Genomic DNA, 19,446 nt, shown 5'->3' on the forward strand with positions numbered 1-19,446 from the left:
TGCCTCTCCAAAGTCTGCCCGGGGACCCCCCTGCCATAGTTAAGGCCACTCTCTTGTCACCAAATCTACACCCTAGACCCTCTTCCTGCTAATCTCCACGCCCATGCGGAACATGGCCCCATCTACATACACACACACACATACACACACGCACATGCATGCACACACACATGCACGTACACACACATATGCACACACACAGAACATGTCCACTCACAGAAAATTTGTGTGAGAAGACACCAGGGCAGCGATGGTGCAGCTGACCCTCTAAGGCTGTTCAGCTCACCTCCTTCGTGCCAGTCATCTGGGGCTTCTGTGCAAGGGCCTGCTCCCTCTCACCACTCACACAGTGCCTCATGAGTCTTTCCTTCTTCCCTGCTTCCTAGCCCGGCCTGTGCCCATAGAGGCCTCTGTGGGCAGCTGGCCTGCGACCCTGCTGCTGATTTAATGCTGGCATGGGACAGCCAAGAGGCTGACATGAGCTTGTGACTTTTCCCAGTGCCTGTCTGCTAAAGTTTTCAGAAATCCCTTGTTTTAGAAATAATCCACACAGACTTTTCTTAGATGAAGGAAATATGCAACCAAGATACAAAATTAAAAGTAAGAGAAAAAAGAAGGCATATTTTGAGAGAACAGATTTCTCCCACAGCAGGCAAGGGACATGTGGGTGGACATGTATTGGTCACTGTTCTGAGTGTATCCTGAGTTCACAGCAGTGCCGAGCTGGCCGGCTGCACAGACCGCGAGCAATGGGGAGGTAAAGGGAAGCATCTGCTGCACACAGTGTCCCTGCCAGCTCCAGAGGCCTTGGGCTAATATCCAGCCCCCTCCCCACAAGCCAGAGCAACCGCAGCCCTGAATGATCCAGTGCCTGAAGGTCACTGCAGCCACTGGCAGGTGCTCTGGGCCTCCCTGGCGTGGCAGGGAGACAACAGACAGCAGCCCTTCTTCACTCTTCCTCACTCCCGTAGGAGCAAGAGTGCCCAGCTGTGGGCTCAGAGCTTAGAGCGCTTGGGGGCAGAATAGGGGCTTGACTCCAGCTCCAGCTGCTGGCATGGCCTGTCCTCTGAATCACCAGCAGCAGTGTGCTCAGTCACTTGGGGTGTGAAGCCTCAGCACCAGCTACTACACACAATGACCCAGGAATGTGGATCTGGGGACAAGAAAGGTCTTGAGACTGACAGGGTCACTCTGCGCATATACTCAGTAGACTCTAAGAGATACCCACAGATCCAGGTTTATTATGACACCAATCACAATAGTCAAGATATAGAATCAGTCTAAACTCCATTCAGGACAAAATGTAGAGAGACACAATGAGTCTACCTCTTGCAGGAAATTGAATGGAACTGGACATCACCATGTTAAGTAAAGCCAGCCAGGCTCAGTAAAGTATCATTTTCTCTCAAGAGCAAATTATGGATTTAAAAAAAAGTATAGGAATAGGAGAGGGACTATGTGGGGAGAAAGAGACACTAGCGGAGGTAGAAGGAGAAGGGGTGATGTGCGTGTTTCAATAGTTACAAAGCACACGATGCACACATGCAGAGATGACCAAAGGAGCCCATTGTTTTGATGCTTTTCTTCCTTTATCTATCTCTTCTCTCTCTCTCTCTCTCTCTCTCTCTCTCTCTCTCTCTCTCTCTCTCTCTCTCTCTCTCTCTCTCTTTCTCTGTAGCTTTGGAGCCTGTCCTGGAACTAGCTCTTGTAGACCACGTTGGCCTCGAACTCACAGAGATCCGCCTGCCTCTGTCTCCCGAGTGCTGGGATTAAAGGCGTGCGCCACCACCGCCCGGATTCTTTTCTTTCTTTTTCTTGTTGTCAAGACAGGGTTTCTCTGTGTAGCCGTGGTTGTCCTGGAACTCTGTAGAGCAGGCTGGCCTTGAACTCAGAGATCTGCTTACCTCTGCCTCCTGAGTGCTGGGTATGTGCCACAACCACCTGACTCTATGTTTGTTTTTCTTTTTTTAAAAGAACTCCTTGGGGCCATCAGGCAAGAGAATTCTACAATATTTGGAGCTGTCTGTGCCAGAGTCTTGGTGCTGAGGACCCCTTGGCACTGAAGCACCTGCCATCTTCCTGAGCAAACAGCTGGGCCCAGCAGCTGGTTTTCCAGTCAGGAAAGTCCAGTTGTGGCTTGCTGATTGCAGGCCCACCTCAACATGACCCCCAGTTTCTGAAGCCCAAGTAGCCTGAGCATCCTCCCATGTGATGGGTTGGGGGGGTCATTGCTCCTCTATTTGACCTGTTATTAAACGGGACACTGTGTACATATTTCTTAAGGTCCATGTTCTGATCCTGGGGACAAATGATGCACTTGTGTTAGTTTCACACCATTAGGGGAGGAACTAGGGTCAGCAATGGCTGTCTATTCAGAGACAGGCAGGGAGAGTCCTCCCCAGGGAGACAAGGTGGGGTGAGCAGAGGAATGAACGATTTGAGGGGCTGGAACATGCTCTCTGGTGGCCAGCAGGAGCACAGGGTGGCAGGTCCCATACAGAGGGCAGGGTGTGGGAAGAAATGAGTGGTAAGGTGGGCGACCGAAGGGAAAGCTGGCGGAGGAGTCTGACACAAGCCGAGGGGACTTGTTCCTTCCCCGCAACAAAAGGAAGCATGTGGCGTACAGGTAGAAGGCAGGACTGGTAACAATGGCGCGGTGAGCAGACTGGCACGCTAGAGAGGCCAGAGGCAAGGCCAGAACTGCTGCAGAAAGCCAAGGACTGGAGAGTCCTGGGTAGGCAGAGTCCTGGTCACATCCCATGCCATCTCTATATACATATTGCCCCTGAAGGTGAAGATGGTGGTCCTTACTCCACATTCCTGCAGTAGCACCCATGTTGCTCAAACACAGAGCCCAAGGCATGATCCCACCCCTGCTGTGACTAAGACTTGGCCGTGGTGAGTCTAGAAGTCTCACAAAAAGAAAATCCTCGTTGGAAAGATGCAGTCGAGCTGGGCCTGAGACTCTGTGCTTCCCTCTGCCAGTAGTGTTCCCAGGTCTCTCGGGCTAATGGCATAGCAGCCCCAGACTGTGGAGCACGGAGAGCAAAATGATCTCAGTCTCTAAGACAGGCGCGGAGCCAGGAATAAGGTGCAGGCCAGCTCTTAGATGGCGCAACCACGTGGAATAAATGACCACAAAAGACCAGTCCCTACCTGATGAAGCTTCATCCTCAGGAAAGCACTGGTTCCTAAAACACCCATCAGGGTCACATGGAACAACGGATTCTTTTTGTTAAAAGGGAATAAACTCATGAAATTCGAGTCACCAATGTGTTACAGAGCAGCATTCAGAAATGGCTTTCCCACTCACAGCAAAGCCTCCTGTGGGGGTGAGCTTCCAACACTTAGTGGCTGTCCTGGGCGAGTTAGTGCCGTTCCCCCACCTGATCCCAAATTTATGACCTTCCTGGAACTTCTGAATGTGACTGCTTAAAGAGAAAGCCCAGATACAGTTGGTCAAGATGAGGTCATGCCGGAACATCCAATATGGCTGCTATCCATAAGAGAACCCGAGATAAGAAACAGTGGCATGGGACAGTAACCCTAGCACCTGGAAGGCTGAGGCAGGAGGATGGCGAGCTGCAATGTCAGATACTACATAGAGAGACCCTAGGTATGTATGGGGGGGGGGGAGAAAGCGGAGGAAGAAAGAGGAAGGAAGAAGAGGAAAAGGAGGAGGAGGAGGAGACATAGTTGTAGGGCAGAGGGTGAAACCGGAATGATGGAAATAGAAACCAGTGGACAGCAAGAACTTCCAGCAACACAGGAACCAAGAGAACAGTGTATAATAGATTCTTCCCTTGAGGCTTCGGGGGCTCTGGCCCCACTGACACCTTGATTTTGAACTTGTAGCCTCTGGAACTTGGGGAGAAAATATAGCCTAGCTGCCTTCATCCACTGAGGCGTGGTAACTGGAAGCGTACCGCAGTACCAGGGAACTTAAACTGGCTTAAAACAGTACACTTATCACATGCAGACCTGAAAGTCTGAGTTCTAAACTCAGGTATGGAGCTGTGTGCCCCGGGAGTACTCGGGGTGGGGGATGAACGCATTTGCCTTTCTCACTCTTAGAGGCTGCCCTCACTCCCTGGCTTGTGCTTTCTCCTTCTTCCATCCTCAAGACTGGCAGGCAGGTAGTTTTCATTCTCTTGGACTCTCCTTCCTCCCTCTTAAGAACCTTTGAGATTATGCTGGGTCCACCTGCATGATCCTTATCTCAAGATCTGGAACCTAATCAAATCTGCCTGGACCCTTTCACCTTGCATATCAGACGCATGGGGTTTGGGAATAGGGCATGACATTTTGAAGCCATGATTGGACAACCGCCTGGGACTGCTGTGGCTAACACCTGTCACATTCCTCCTCTAGGGCTGCCCTCTGGGGTTTGACTCACTGAACCAGGCACCTCTGGGTGGTTGAGGTGACCACTGAGACACCTTCCTGGGCACAGGGACCTTGTGGGCCCTCTGGTCTCTCTGAAAAGCTAGGCACAGATGTCACTCTGGCTAGTACCTCTATAAGAAAATGGCAGACTGGCGTAAGGAGGAGCCTGGTGGTCCTGTGGTCATCTTCCTGGGGCCTGAGTTAAGTGTGTCAGTCCTATGCTAAGGGTATTTCTGGAAGTAAATGTTCATAGTATAAAATAATGCTTTGATTGTTTCACCCCCATTGCCCTCTTGCTGGTTCCTGTTCTCTTTCCCAGTGCCCCCCCCCCCCTTATTCTCATGCCACACGTATCCATGAGTGCAGATAACCACATCAGCTTAGATTCCACACGAGAATACACAGAGTTGACCCAAGCTGGCTTATTTCTCTTAACACAATGATCCGCAGTTCCACTCATATTCCTATAAATGACAATTTTGTTTTTAATAACCAAATAAAACTCCCTATAATACCATATTTTATTAGCAGACTGGTTGCATGCCATGACGGCAGCAACCTCAGATGTAAAGATCTGCAAGCCTTCCTCACACAGGGATAAAATGCTGTGGGGTTGTACTATGTGTGCTGCAGAGGTGAGTTCCTCTGGGGACGGAGATGCCTTCTCTGGGGAAGACGGTAGCATACTCAGTGCACGGCCAGCACAGACCTAGCATGTACTGTGTCCTGGGGCCCTAGGCCCTGCCCACTGGACTCTCCATCCCTTCTTCAACACAACTCTGTCTGGTTTACTCCACAGGGAGCCTCAGCTCCCCTCTGAGGGCTCACCAAGCCTCTTTAATAGTAGGAGGTGACAGTCTAAGAGGTCCCTCTGCATGTGCCACCATGGCCAGAACCCTCTTTCCTAGGGAGGCTCCTAAGAAGGACAGGTTGCCATGGCAACTGTGGTGCCAGGTGAGCTATTTTTAGAAGCAGAGCTTTCTTTCATCTTTGGAAAATGGATATTGGTGGGGAATCCCCGAGTGTACGGTGCCATGCATGGAGGGGGGCGGGGGAAGAGGGGTAGCCTTTTAAATAACCCACAAAGCTGCAAGGCTGGCTCAGTCGGGGCGGGTGGTGAAATGCAGAGTATCCCCCCACCCCACCTGCTTTTCTATGGGATTCCTTTGGGGGATCAAGTCACAGGAGGGCCTGTGGGGAGAGGCTGACACGGGTGACACTGGCCATTGTCCCGAGAAGATAGCTCTGGGGTGGGGAGGCATGCGACTGGGAACTGGGCAGAACCTCGAAGCCATGGCCTGATCCAACAGCATCTCGCAGGGCTCTAGTCCTGCCGGACATCCTGCAACAATGACAGCGATAAACTACCCTGTGGCAAACTGGATGATGCCTTGTCCCTCAAGGAGACAAGAGTCTGAAGCTCTGGCCACCCAGACACTGGAAAACATGACAGGATCTAATCTGATGGAAAATCAGATGGCAATAAATAATGAATTGTGCAACCCCGTTAGACGGAAATACCAGCCGGGCTCCGGTGTGCTCTTCATCTTTTGGGCCTTGCCAGGGCCGGGCCCAGCCCTTCTTCCACTGCAGACAGAGGAGGGGTACTGAGGAAGGCGGGGACATGCCCCCCAGGATAAGGTGGGAGGCCTTCCCTTGCCTCACCAGGGATCACTGACACCAAAGCTGCCAGGAATCTCTCATCTTCCAGCCAGGAAATGCTCCAGGGAACCCTGCACAGGGACCTCAGAGCACACACCCTGGAGGACTGAGAAGCTGGCTACCTAGATGTCCTGGAGGCATAGGCCTACAATTCTGGCTATCAGTTGGTTGAGGCAGGAGAACTGAAAGCTCAAAGCCTGCATGGGCAACTTAGTGAGACTGTCTCAAAACACAGAACCAAAATCTGCATCTATATGGTATAGCCCTATACAGTACAGGCCTGTATGGCCTGTTCTATAATTGTGAGGTCTTAAACATCAATCCCCAACGCCATAAGAAAAAAAAAACAGCAAAAATAAAACTTTTCCCCCTCTCAGAGGGAGCCAGAGCTCACGGCATCAGAGCCATGGACAAGCCCAAAGGGGCGCTTGAGTGTGGGCTAAGCAGCCCCTAGAGGCTGGGTACCTTTCCTTGGCAGGGATGATCTGGAGCTGCGTGCTGGCCTCGCCCCCTGAAGTAAGGTGCAGAGGTGTGGAGATGGAGCGTAAGACAGTCAATTGCTCTATAATGGCACTTGCTGTGATATCACATTCAACTGGTACCCACATCCTCCTCCAGTCAGACGAGAGCCCAGTGGGCATTCATGGAGCCATCCTGACCCAGCCCTGGGGAGAGCTGGCCCTTCCAGGGTGTCTATGTCCCCTTACCCTGTTCCTGGAAAGATTGGGAGCTGGGGCTGGTGCAGCAGGAATGGACCAGTGCCAGACGAGCCTGGGAAGCTGGCCGTGGGACGGCCTGGTATGGACCCAGTGGAGAGGGTGCTCACCCCCCCCCCATCTCTGGTGATGGGTTTGACAGAGCTGAGGAATCAAGTTCTAGGGCTCCTTCCCTGCCTCTGCCACACTGGGCTGAGAGCAAGAGACCTACCTGTATCACAGCAGGTAGATACCTCCCAGGCAACAGCCTCTCAGGTTGTTTATCAGAGATAAAGTGAGCCTCTCCCGGGCTGGCCTCTGCTTTCCCACTCCAGCCTCCACTGAGAGCCTCTGTCTGTGAATCAGTCAGAAGCTCCTGCCTAGGGGCCCGGCCTTCTGTTTCAGGGGAGTCTGGTGACTTGGGGGGCATGCAGGCATCTGGCCTACTTATGTATGCTCCAGCCTGGACAGAGCCACTTGACCGGATGCTTCCTGAGGTCCTGCCAGCTTTGACATCCTGATGCTAGGTTCCAGCTCCAGACATGCTGTCTGTCTATCCCCCATGCTCCAGGTGCCACCTCCCAGTTCTGCAGAAGTAGCCACCAAAGCTGAGGAAACTCGTGGGCCACCAGGCATCCAGATCCTGGGGCTCCCCCCCCCCATGTTCTGTGCTGCCCTTTGGGAAGTCAAATAAAAGGACAGGATCCCTCCCACTATCCTGACCTCTCAATACAGCCAGCTATTTCCTTACTCCCTAGACGAAATCTGGCCTTTGCCCACATTACATAGATACCATTTTTGGTTTTTAGTTTTTAACCTATCATCCCATAAGCCTTTGCTCCATATCTACAACTGGGTTACTTGTGAGCAGCTGATCTGTGTGCAGTTCATTTGTGCACTGTGGCTTCCCCATGGCACCGGGTTTTTTTGAGGGGGGAGGGGCAGACAGGCGGGCATTTTTTTTGCCTTTACTGGCGTAATGCACAAGTGCCACCCTGGGCAGACCCAGGCACAGGTCCCTTGAAGCCACTGATCTTACCCTGAGCAGATCCTGGACCTGGTCACTAGGCTGATTGCTGGGGTCAAGGATCCTCCGTGACCTTTGCTTGTCTGTTTTTAGACAAGGTCTCACTATGTTGCTCTGGCTGACTTAGAACTTGCTATGTAGACCAGGCTAGCCTTTAACTCAGAGAGTTGTCTCTGCCTCCTGAGGGCTGGAATTAAAGATACACACCACAAGCCCCTCAAGAAGGACCTTGAATGGACAGCAAATGGACTCAAACTTGAGTCTTTCATTTGATGTGACACCAATGCCCATCTCAAGGTCAAAGCAAGCGCAGCTCAAATCTAAAGCAGGCATTCAGTCAGCTACACAGAAGCACTGAGCAGGTCACCGGAAACTCTCGGCTTACATTTTCCTGGCCCAAACACTGTCCCGTTGGCTTATCCTTGGAAACTATCTGATACCCGTATAGTCACACTAGAATCTTCCATTGGCAGAGCCTCCAGGGATCAGAACTGCAGAGCAGTGGAGACAAGGAAAAGGGCTATGCCTCCAGAAGCCCCATGGTCCCAAGAGGGCAGGGCTGCCTCTGTTCAGGATCCCCAAGTGCCAGAGCTGGACACACAGGCAGGACTGCGTAGACACCCATGCTAGATGAAGGGGTGACCCCAGAGACAGTGGACCGGGAATGTGTTGCATCTGCTCAGTGGGGCTGAGGTTAAAGAGTCACAGGTTAGGGATTTCCTTTATGCCATGCCTGTCTCTTGAACTAAGAGGGAATCAGAAAGACAACAAAACACATCTATAATCCCGTGAATCTTCCCAAGATCGGGCCCGCAGAGGCCAGGTCTGCAAACCTCAGGCGCCTCCCACTCTTCTGGCTGCAGTATGGTCTGGGGTGTGTTGTCGCTGCTGGAGACAGCGTGGCCTCCAAGCTACCCCAGCAGTGTAGGCTGAGCAGGAGCAACAATCTCAAGGAAAGCAGCCATGGAAGGTGACGCAAAGGAGGATGGGAGAAGAGTCAGCTCCTTTTCTTGGGTGGAGGGGGAGGACTACTCCAGCCTTCTCGAAGGCCTTCTGTCCCAGCCACCCCTCGTCTCCTGTGAGACTAGTGAGCTTCACTCTCAGGGGTCCTGGAAGGCACGTTTCTTAGCACTAGTTAAAGTGTCTATTTTATTTACTAAAGGAACCCAACACTAGAATTCCTGAGAGAGGATGCTACTTGTCAAGGGCTGAAAAGTGGTTTATTATTCAAAAAAATGTAGAGAGTTGTTTCTAACACCAAGTCCCACTGACTGGGAACGGCACTTGGGAAGGACATACTGACTCACGGAACCTTCCAGATTTGGGCCAAGGCAAGGCCAGGGAGGGAAAAGCAGCAGAGATGTGAGACGGGGGGGGGGGGGTATCTGAGCACAGAGCCTGAGAGGAGAGGCCCACGTCAGTGGGGCAGCAGCCCACTTCTGGAGACTCGTTTCTTAGCAGCTGCTCCCCAAGCCTGTTGCATACTCCTCAACTCCTAAGCAACGCCAGGGCCCCAGAACCTGGCTAAGATTCTCCCATTACCTGCTCAGTAACCGCTCTTATAGGCTGCAGAAACCAGAATAGGCCAGTGGCGCACCTACCATATGTTCTACGAGAATAGCAAAACATGATCTAGAAAAGCCTGAACCCCCAGTCAGGCAGTTCTATGCTACAGCAATCTGCAGAGGTCCAGATCTATGTGACCTTGATAGGAGTCCTTTTAAATAGGTCACTAAGACCTGTCAGTGCTCGGCCAGGCAGGATACAATAAAATCTGTAGTGGAGAGAGCTATACAGCTATTAGAAGTCTATGGTGGGGATTTGAAAGGCTACTTAGGACCATAGGGCTTGGGACATTAGGGCTCTGTCTATGTAAGCCCCTTTCTTAGGGCAGCCTCTGACTGGAGACCTAAGCAGCACCAGCAATGCTCGTGGACCTCACTAAATCACCTTGCACTCACTGGGCACTCCTAGGGCTACCACACTCACGTGCCGTGAGCTCCACTTCTGGCCACCATTAATGTCAAGAATGCTGCTACAGGGGTCCACAAGGTGGCTCAGCAGATCAAGGTGCAAGCTTGTCCTTTGGCCTTTGTACGTGCACATATGTGTGCACATGCACACTTTAGAAAAAAATGCTGCTATGGCTTCAGTAGGGTTGAATCAGTCCCCCAAAGTTCATGTGGCAGTGTTTTTAACTGAAATGAAATATTATTTGGACAAGAAACACAGAAAGCTAAAGTTTAAACACAGTGTTAACTCTAGATCAACTACCTAGAAGAGACCATACAGCTCATGAACTAAGGAAGAAGAGAAAAATCAGAGACCAAAAGTAGATCATGGCAGAAGAAGGGAGAACAAAATATAGGCAAGATAAAACAAACCAAGTAGTCATTTTAAACCAAGTGTGTCAGCCAGATGGGGTGGGAAGTGCCCGCAGCCACAGTTACCAAGGAGGGAAAGGAAGACCCAGGAGCCGCAGGCCCAGCTGGGGGCACTGTGGGATCTGCCTCTAACTGAAAAACAAAGTAGCAAACGAGCAGCGATTACACTAATGTAAAGCGTTACACAGTTCAACTAAAAGTCAGAGACTTCGAGGGCTGGGTGCTTAGTGCAGCGGCAGAGTGCCCTAGAATGAGCAGAGACCCCGTTACACCGCAGCCCCGAAGAGGGGGAAATCAGAGGCTTTACCAGTCCAGGTATTTTTAGAGCATGAGCCATTCTATGCCATTCTACGTTGCAGCTATAAAAGCACAGATAAAATATCCAGCCATATGCTTTCCACGAGACACACTTCAGATAGAAAGAAACAGATGGGTTAAAAAGCAAAGGACTGGAAAGAGAAACAGGAATCCAAGGGAAGCTCGAGTGGCCTCCTCAGCTTTAGAATGCAGACTCTGGACAGACACATAGCAACAAAAGACTCAGTGGCTGAGATGACACTCCTAAATGTGTGTGCCAGAGCTGGAGAGAAGGAGGTGAAGGGGCAGATCTGCAGCCACACTGAGAGGTTCTTGGCTGCCCCACCCCAGCCCCCGCACGAAGTGTAGACAAAATGAGCGCAGGCACAGAGGGGCTGGGGTCTACGTCACTGGCTACTTGGTTTATCTTATTGTCATGTGTATGAATGCTTTGCCTGCATGTGTGTTTGTGTACCACATGTGTGTTGTGCCTCAGAGAGGCCAAAGGGGGAGGCATTGGGACCCCTGCAAGTGGAGTTAAAGACAGTTATGAGCTTCCATGTAGGTGCTGGGAACTGAACCTGGGTTCTCGGAAAGAGCAGCCAGAGCTCTTAACCATAGAGCCATTCCTCTAGTGTGAGTTCCCCTACATAAAGAACCCCTTATTATACTCAGTTCTGAGTTAATGTGGGATTACTTTATTTGCATTCTCGAAAATGATTTTTAGTTTATATGTATATATGTATACACACACACCACACACCACACACCACACACACACACATATATATATGGAGAGAGAGAGAGAGAGAGAGAGAGAGAGAGAGAGAGAGGTCTCAAGATAGAACCTGAAAACAACTTAAATGCCCCTTGACCAAAGAATAGATAAGGAAAATGTGGTACATTTACACAATGTACTACACAGCAGAAAAAAAATAACATCTTGAATTTTGCAGGCAAATGGATTGAGCTAGAAAATATCATTTTGAGTGAGGTAACCCAGACCTAGAAAGACAATTATCACATGTACTCACTTATAAGTGGTTTTTAAACATAAAGCCAAGAAAACCAGCCCACAAATCGCAGTCCCAGAGAACCTAGACAACGAAGAGAGACATACATAGATCTAATCTACATGGGAAGTAGAAAAAGACAAGATCTCCTGTAAATTGGGAGCATGGGGACCTTGGGAGAGGATTGAAAGGAAGAGGAGAGGCAGGGAGGGGTGCAGAGAAAAACGTAGAGCTCAATAAAAATCAATAAAATTAAAAAAAAGCCCCAAGGAATCTAGCGAGAGAACCCACAAGACTGCAGACTCAAGGGCAGCCACAAAGGGTTTTATTCTCTAATTCCAGCAGTTGAGAACCTAGAAAATAACATTAAAATAGTACCTCCTGTTACAGCACCAATACTTGCAGATACGGATGTAGGAAGTATGTTCAAGATAACACACAGCTAAAACAGAGTTTAACAGATAAACAGATATGTTTATAGACACTCACTAACCCACCTCACTAGCCTATACAATTGTTTAAAAACTCATAAAGTAAGTATTGGAAAGAATGTGTAAGAAACAGCAATCCTCACACAGTAGGGCACTAAGGGGTACAGCCACTCTAGAGAGTAGTTTAGTAAATGCTATATAACCTAGGAATCTCACTCCTGGCTGCAGACCTGAGAAAATGTAAAACCATTACCCCCACTCAGAAACTTTCATGTGAATATTCATAGCAGTGTTTTTTTACAACGGTCCCAAAGCAAAAACAATTCAAAAGTAGTAAATCCATACATGGGAATATTACTTGATGATAAAAAAGGAACAGAGAATTAGCTGAGCAAAGCATTCACTCCCTCGCTCATTCCCTCACTCTCTCACTCTCTCGCTCGTTCTCTGTGGATGCAATGAAACAGCTACCTCAAGCTCCTGCTGACTTACTTCCCTGCTCTGATAGGCTGAACCCTTCCTTTAGTGGCGTTTGTCAGGGTGCTTTACCACAGGAATGAGAAGTGCCCGACACAGAAGGTGATCCCCCTTCCACAGTACACAGACAGGCTGCCAAAAGTTCCACCCGAGAGAACGGTGTGTCCAGCCAATGTGCAGGAGAGAGTGCAGAGCTACGGAGGAGGGCAGCAGACAGCCCTAGTGACCCCAAGTCCCAGCCCCACCTCTAGAGGGAGCTCCATCTGTCACACCCTGGCCTTCACTTCTATCGGATCCCCTCTCAACTCAGCCTTCAAGGGAGCCTATTGAGTGAGCAGCTGACTGACCAGGGTAGGGCTCAGAGCCATCCAGGGTCACCCAGATCCCAGGACATGTCATTTAAAGTGACATGGTGCTCCTCTGTCCCTCCCAAGGGCACTAAAGGACAAGTGGAGACGTTTTTCTTCTGTCTGTTTTCCAGAGAGCAGGCTCCTGGAAGCCACAAGTTTCACCTGTCAGGTGCACACAGCCCTGCTGACTGGTATGGACCAGTGTGACGAAGAGCCAGTGTGTGTCAGCAGTCACACCAGGGGCTGGTGACACTCACGCTCCACATCTTGCCAAGTCCCCATCCCTCTGCGTTCCCAGTTATCATCCCTGAGAACAGCGAGACTGGATACAGCCCCTCTTACCTCAGTGCTCCCACTTGTAAAGTGGAGAATAAACACAGTAGCCCCCTGGTAAACAGAGGGACTCGACTCAGAAGACATGGACTGTATTATTACGTAGGCAGCTTCTAGTACAGGGAAGGGGTTGACCCATGCCATGAGAAATATCCTCAAACAGGCTCCAACAGCAGGTTCGTAGGGGGAAAGGAACCGATCGACACACACTGCTGGGCTGACAGAAATGAACTGTATAGTTTGTATCCTTAGTGAAAAAAAAAAACTTTACAATCTCTGCCAAAAAATCAAAAACAAAACAAAACAAAAACCCTATAGCAGATGCAATAAAGATGTCAGTGTAGACCTTTAAAATATTTTTTGAGAAAATACAGGAAAATATCTGGAATCTTCAAGCAGAAGCATAAAGTGGTATCCACAAAGCCTGATAAGTCAGTCATTAAAATAAGCGACACCATTGAGTGTGACCACAGGGCAAGGACACCATGCAGCTTGGTGGACAGAACTGGCAATGTGGGCAAAACCCGACTCCTACGATCAGCTGACTTCCAGCATGGGTACAAAAGACAGTCAAACAGGAGAAGAAAAATCTTTAAGGTAATGTTTCTAGGACAGAAAGCATCAGAATAAAACCGGACATCCCACTCCCCGCCTCTCACAATAAATACAGTTAACAGGAAGCAGCAAGCTAAGACTCAGAACACCAGCTGTAAAGTTCTCAGAAGGAAACGGAAGGGACACTGCTTGAATTTGGGCTAGACAGCTCAACAAAACAAATTCTTAGATAATGCATCAAAAGCACGGGGACAAAAGAAGAGCCTGAAGCTGACACCATCAAATGAAACCAGGACAGTGGAAGGAGACTCACGGGATCGAAACAGGCATTTAAAACTCATATAAAGGACTTGCATCCACAATACATAAACAGCCCATATGACAATAAAAGGACAAACAGGCACAACCAAAAAGAATAGGCAAAGTATTTGAACAAATATTTCTCCAAAGACACCTAAATGGCCAAAACATACAAGAAAAGAGTTCAACATTCAGTCACCCAGGCAGCGGAGAACCACTACCATTCTCCACAATGATGAGATACCACACCATTCTCTGCCACGATGAGATACCGCACCATCCTCCATCGCGATGAGATACTACACCATCCCCCATACCACACCATCCCCCACCACGATGAGATACCACACCATCCCCCACCACGATGAGATACCACACCATCCCCCACCACGATGAGATACCACATCATCCCCACCACGATGAGATACCGCACCATCCCCCACCACGATGAGATACCACACCATCCCCACCACGATGAGATACCACACCATCCCCACCACGATGAGATACCACACCATCCCCACCACGATGAGATACCACACCATCCCCCACCACGACGAGATACTACACCATCCTCACCACGATGAGATACCACACCATCCCCCACCACGATGAGATACCGCACCATCCTCACCACGATGAGATACCGCACCATCCCTCACCACGATGAGATACCGCACCATCCTCACCACGATGAGATACTACACCATCCCCCACCATGATGAGATACCGCACCATCCCTCACCACGATGAGATACCGCACCATCCCCCACCACGATGAGATACCACACCATCCTCACCACGATGAGATACCACACCAGCCTCACCACGATGAGATACCGCACCATCCCCCACCACGATGAGATACCGCACCATCCCCCACCACGATGAGATACTACACCATACCCACCACGATGAGATACTACACCATCCTCATCACGATGAGATACTACACCATCCTCATCACGATGAGATACCGTACCATCCCCCACCACGATGAGATACTACACCATCCTCATCACGATGAGATACTACACCATCCCCCACCACGATGAGATACCGCACCATCCCCCACCACGATGAGATACTACACCATCCTCACCACGATGAGATACCGCACCATCCCCCACCACGATGAGATACCACACCATCCTCACCACGATGAGATACCGCACCATCCCCCACCACGATGAGATACTACACCATCCCCCACCACGATGAGATACTACACCATACCCACCACGATGAGATACTACACCATCCTCACCACGATGAGATACTGCACCATCCTCATCACGATGAGATGCCGCACCATCCCCCACCACGAGGAGATACCGCACCATCCTCACCACGATGAGATACTACACCATCCTCATCACGATGAGATACTACACCATCCTCACCACGAGGAGATACCGCACCATCCTCACCATGATGAGATACTACACCATCCTCACCACGAGGAGATACCGCACCATCCTCACCACGATGAGATACTACACCATCCTCCACCACGATGAGATACCGCACCATCCCCCACCACGATGAGATACTACACCATCCTCCACCACGATGAGATACTACACCATCCTCACCACGATGAGATACCGCACCATCCTCCACCACGATGAGATACTACACCATCCTCACCACGATGAGATACCGCACCATCCTCCACCACGATGAGATACAGCACCATCCTCACCACGATGAGATACCTCACCATCCTCCACCACGATGAGATACTACACCATCCTCACCACGATGAGATACCGCACCATCCTCCACCACGATGAGATACTACACCATCCTCACCACGATGAGATACTACACCATCCCTCACCACGATGAGATACCGCACCATCCCCCACCACGATGAGATACCACACCATCCTCACCACGATGAGATACTACACCATCCCTCACCACGATGAGATACCGCACCATCCTCCACCACGATGAGATACTACACCATCCTCACCATGATGAGATACTACACCATCCTCCACCATGATGAGATACTACACCATCCTCATCACGATGAGATACTACACCATCCTCACCATGATGAGATACTACACCATCCTCACCATGATGAGATACTACACCATCCTCACCACGATGAGATACTACACCATCCCTCACCACGATGAGATACCGCACCATCCCCCACCACGATGAGATACCACACCATCCTCACCACGATGAGATACTACACCATCCCTCACCACGATGAGATACCGCACCATCCTCCACCACGATGAGATAGATACTGCACCGCTAGCATGGACACAGTTTGAAAAAACAAGCAGGAAAGCCCAAGTGTCAGCAAGGGTATGGAGGCACCACAACCCCAACCTGTGGCTGTGGTCACGTGACATTGTGCAGTCACTATTACAAATACTTTGGCAATTCATTGTCAGAACACGATCCAAGAATGGAATTGTGAGAGAATTTTGAGCACTTGTGTGAAAACTCCAAGAAAACACGATCCTAAGACTTCAGTTTCTTCAAAACATAGAGCTGTTCTTGAAATATGCTTTTGTGCTGCTCCCAGGTGTAGCAGGCAGGAACGTTTGTTCCAGCTGACGTTTCATGCGCCTCTGTGGAAAAACACATTTCTGCCTCGTGTGGCTTGTCCTTGTGATTGAACCTTACTCGTGTGATTTTTCTGCACCCTCAGAGTATAAACTTCCTGATGCTCTGAGTAAAGGCAGCTACTCATGAGACTTTACTCCTTTACTCCGCCTCATTTACTGGCTCCATTCTCCCAGGTTCCCACTGCCATTAGAGCAGCAAACAGCTCATCAGTTAAACCATGAGCCAGCAACAGAGTCCTATCACTCAGTGTTTACCCAAGAAAAAGAACAACACATATCTTCGCACAAAGACTTTTGTGTTCATAGCTTAATGGCTAAATACAATGTTGACCATCACACAATGGTATGTGACAATGGAATGTCCCGACACATGCCGCAACACGGATGAACCTAGAAGACATCGCGTTAAGTGAAACAAGACAGAAAAGATTCCACTTAGAGGAAATATCCAAAAGCAGCCTGGTAGTTGCTGAGGGTTAGGGATGGAGAGAGATCACTAAGGAGTATATGGTTTGGTTTGGTTTGGTTTGGTTTTTTCCAGGAGAGGCAAAAGACATTTTACAGTTAGACCATGGTGATGGCTGTGTAATCCTGTGAATGTTTTTTAAAACCACTGAATGACATGTTTTAAGTAGGGGAATCCTTATGGCATATGGGTTATAACTCAATAACTATTAAACAACTTATTAAAATACTTGTTTAAAAGTACAGGTGTGGACTTACAGATGCTGACAATATAAGCTCTTCAACTTTTCTCAGTGTCTGAAGATTTTCATGACAAATATTTGGGGGGGGGGAGGCACAGATAAAAGAAGACTAGCCCTCACAGAAAGCCCAACTATAATAATATCAGCTGTGCATCTCAGGTTACCACACAAAAAAGTACGTGACAACATAGTCACAGTTTCACAAGAGACTATCAAATAGACAAAAAGACAAACAAAAACGCTTCGATTCTAATGAGAAGCAAAGTTATTACTATTCAGTAATGAGCTCCCACTCCCAATTCCGTGAAAATGCATTGCATTGTGTTTTTTCCTTTATGTTTGTGTCTGTGTGCATATGTATGGGGGGCATGTGTGGCCGTCAGAGGACGGCCTGTAGGAGTTGTTTCTTTTGGGGACTGAGCTCAGACCATCAGGCTTGGCAGCAAGCACCTTAATCCACTGAGCCATCTCGCTGTCCCCCAATTCTGGCTCAGCGATTAAGAGCACTGTCTGCTCTTTCAGAGGACCTGGGTTCAATGCCCAGCGCCTACATGACATTTCACAACTCCAATTCCAGAGGATCCGGCACACTCACACATACATACAAGCAGACAAAACATGTGCATATAAAATTAAAAGAAACAAATCATTTAAAAAAAGTTGAAAGTGCTATTGAAAACCGTGGAGGATTCACGGTGGGACTAGCAGCAGGGTACACGCCCCTTTATCATGGGAGTGTTTTGCAAACTCTTTCCATGGTTTAGCTCCCACATTGGCAAAATGGGGGAGAGAACCTCAAACCAGCTGGGGTCATGGACAGAGATCAAGAGAATGGCAAAAGCTGGGTGGCAGTGTAATCCTACACCTGGCAGGCAAAGGCAGGAGGCTCACCCCAAGTATGATGCCAGCCTGGGCCACACAGTGAGACCCTATCTCACAAAACGAAGGACTCACATGAGGTCATCACACAAGGTGTCAGGGTGGAGCAGCCAGAGTGACCTGTGGTTACTTCTGTGCAAGACTGCCACGTCTTTTTTTAAAAAATGTGCATGTGCATAAGCATGCCCACACATTGGTACATACATGTGCATGTGTGTAAGCATGCCCACACATTGGTAAATACATGTGCATGTGTGTAAGCATGCCTACGCATTGGTACATACATGTGCATTGTGTAAGCAGCCCGCACATAGGTACACACATGTGCACGTGTGTAAGCAGCCTGCACATAGGTACACACATGTGCACGTGTGTAAGCATGCCCGCACATAGGTACACACATATGCACGTGTGTAAGCAGCCCGCACATAGGTACACACATGTGCACGTGTGTAAGCAGCCCGCACATAGGTACACACATATGCACGTGTGTAAGCAGCCCGCACATAGGTACACACATGTGCACGTGTGTAAGCAGCCTGCACATAGGTACACACATGTGCACGTGTGTAAGCATGCCCGCACATAGGTACACACATATGCACGTGTGTAAGCAGCCCGCACATAGGTACACACATGTGCACGTGTGTAAGCAGCCCGCACATAGGTACACACATGTGCACGTGTGTAAGCAGCCCGCACATAGGTACACACATATGCACGTGTGTAAGCATGCCCGCACATAGGTACACACATATGCACGTGTGTAAGCAGCCCGCACATAGGTACACACATATGCACGTGTGTAAGCAGCCCGCACATAGGTACACACATATGCACGTGTGTAAGCAGCCCGCACATAGGTACACACATATGCACGTGTGTAAGCATGCCCGCACATAGGTACACACATGTGCACGTGTGTAAGCATGCCCACACATAGGTACACACATGTGCACGTGTGTAAGCATGCCCGCACATAGGTATACACATGTGCACGTGTGTAAGCAGCCCGCACATAGGTACACACATGTGCACGTGTGTAAGCAGCCCGCACATAGGTACACACATGTGCACGTGCGTAAGCATGCCCACACATTGGTACACACATGTGCATGTGTGTAAGCATGCCTACGCATTGGTACATACATGTGCATTGTGTAAGCAGCCCGCACATAGGTACACACATGTGCATGTGTGTAAGCATGCCCGCACATAGGTACACACATATGCATGTGTGGAGGCCAGAGGATGCTGCTCTGTGTCTTCCTTGATCATTGGACTGGATCTGGCCCACCTGACTAGCTGATCTAGCCAGACTATCCTGGGGGTGCCCTTGCCTCTGCTTCT

The 19,446-nt window shown here is 49.6% G+C and overlaps 1 protein-coding gene across 8 annotated transcripts in view; it reads right to left on the bottom strand.

The window, feature by feature from the left end:
• Positions 1 to 19,446, bottom strand: part of Osbp2 (oxysterol binding protein 2) — a 160,812-nt gene that overhangs the window by 24,630 nt on the left and 116,736 nt on the right. The gene's annotated exons all lie outside the window — the stretch shown is intronic.

Source organism: Microtus pennsylvanicus, chromosome 12 (genome assembly GCF_037038515.1).
Source record: "Microtus pennsylvanicus isolate mMicPen1 chromosome 12, mMicPen1.hap1, whole genome shotgun sequence".
Classification (NCBI taxonomy): Eukaryota; Metazoa; Chordata; class Mammalia; order Rodentia; family Cricetidae; genus Microtus; species Microtus pennsylvanicus.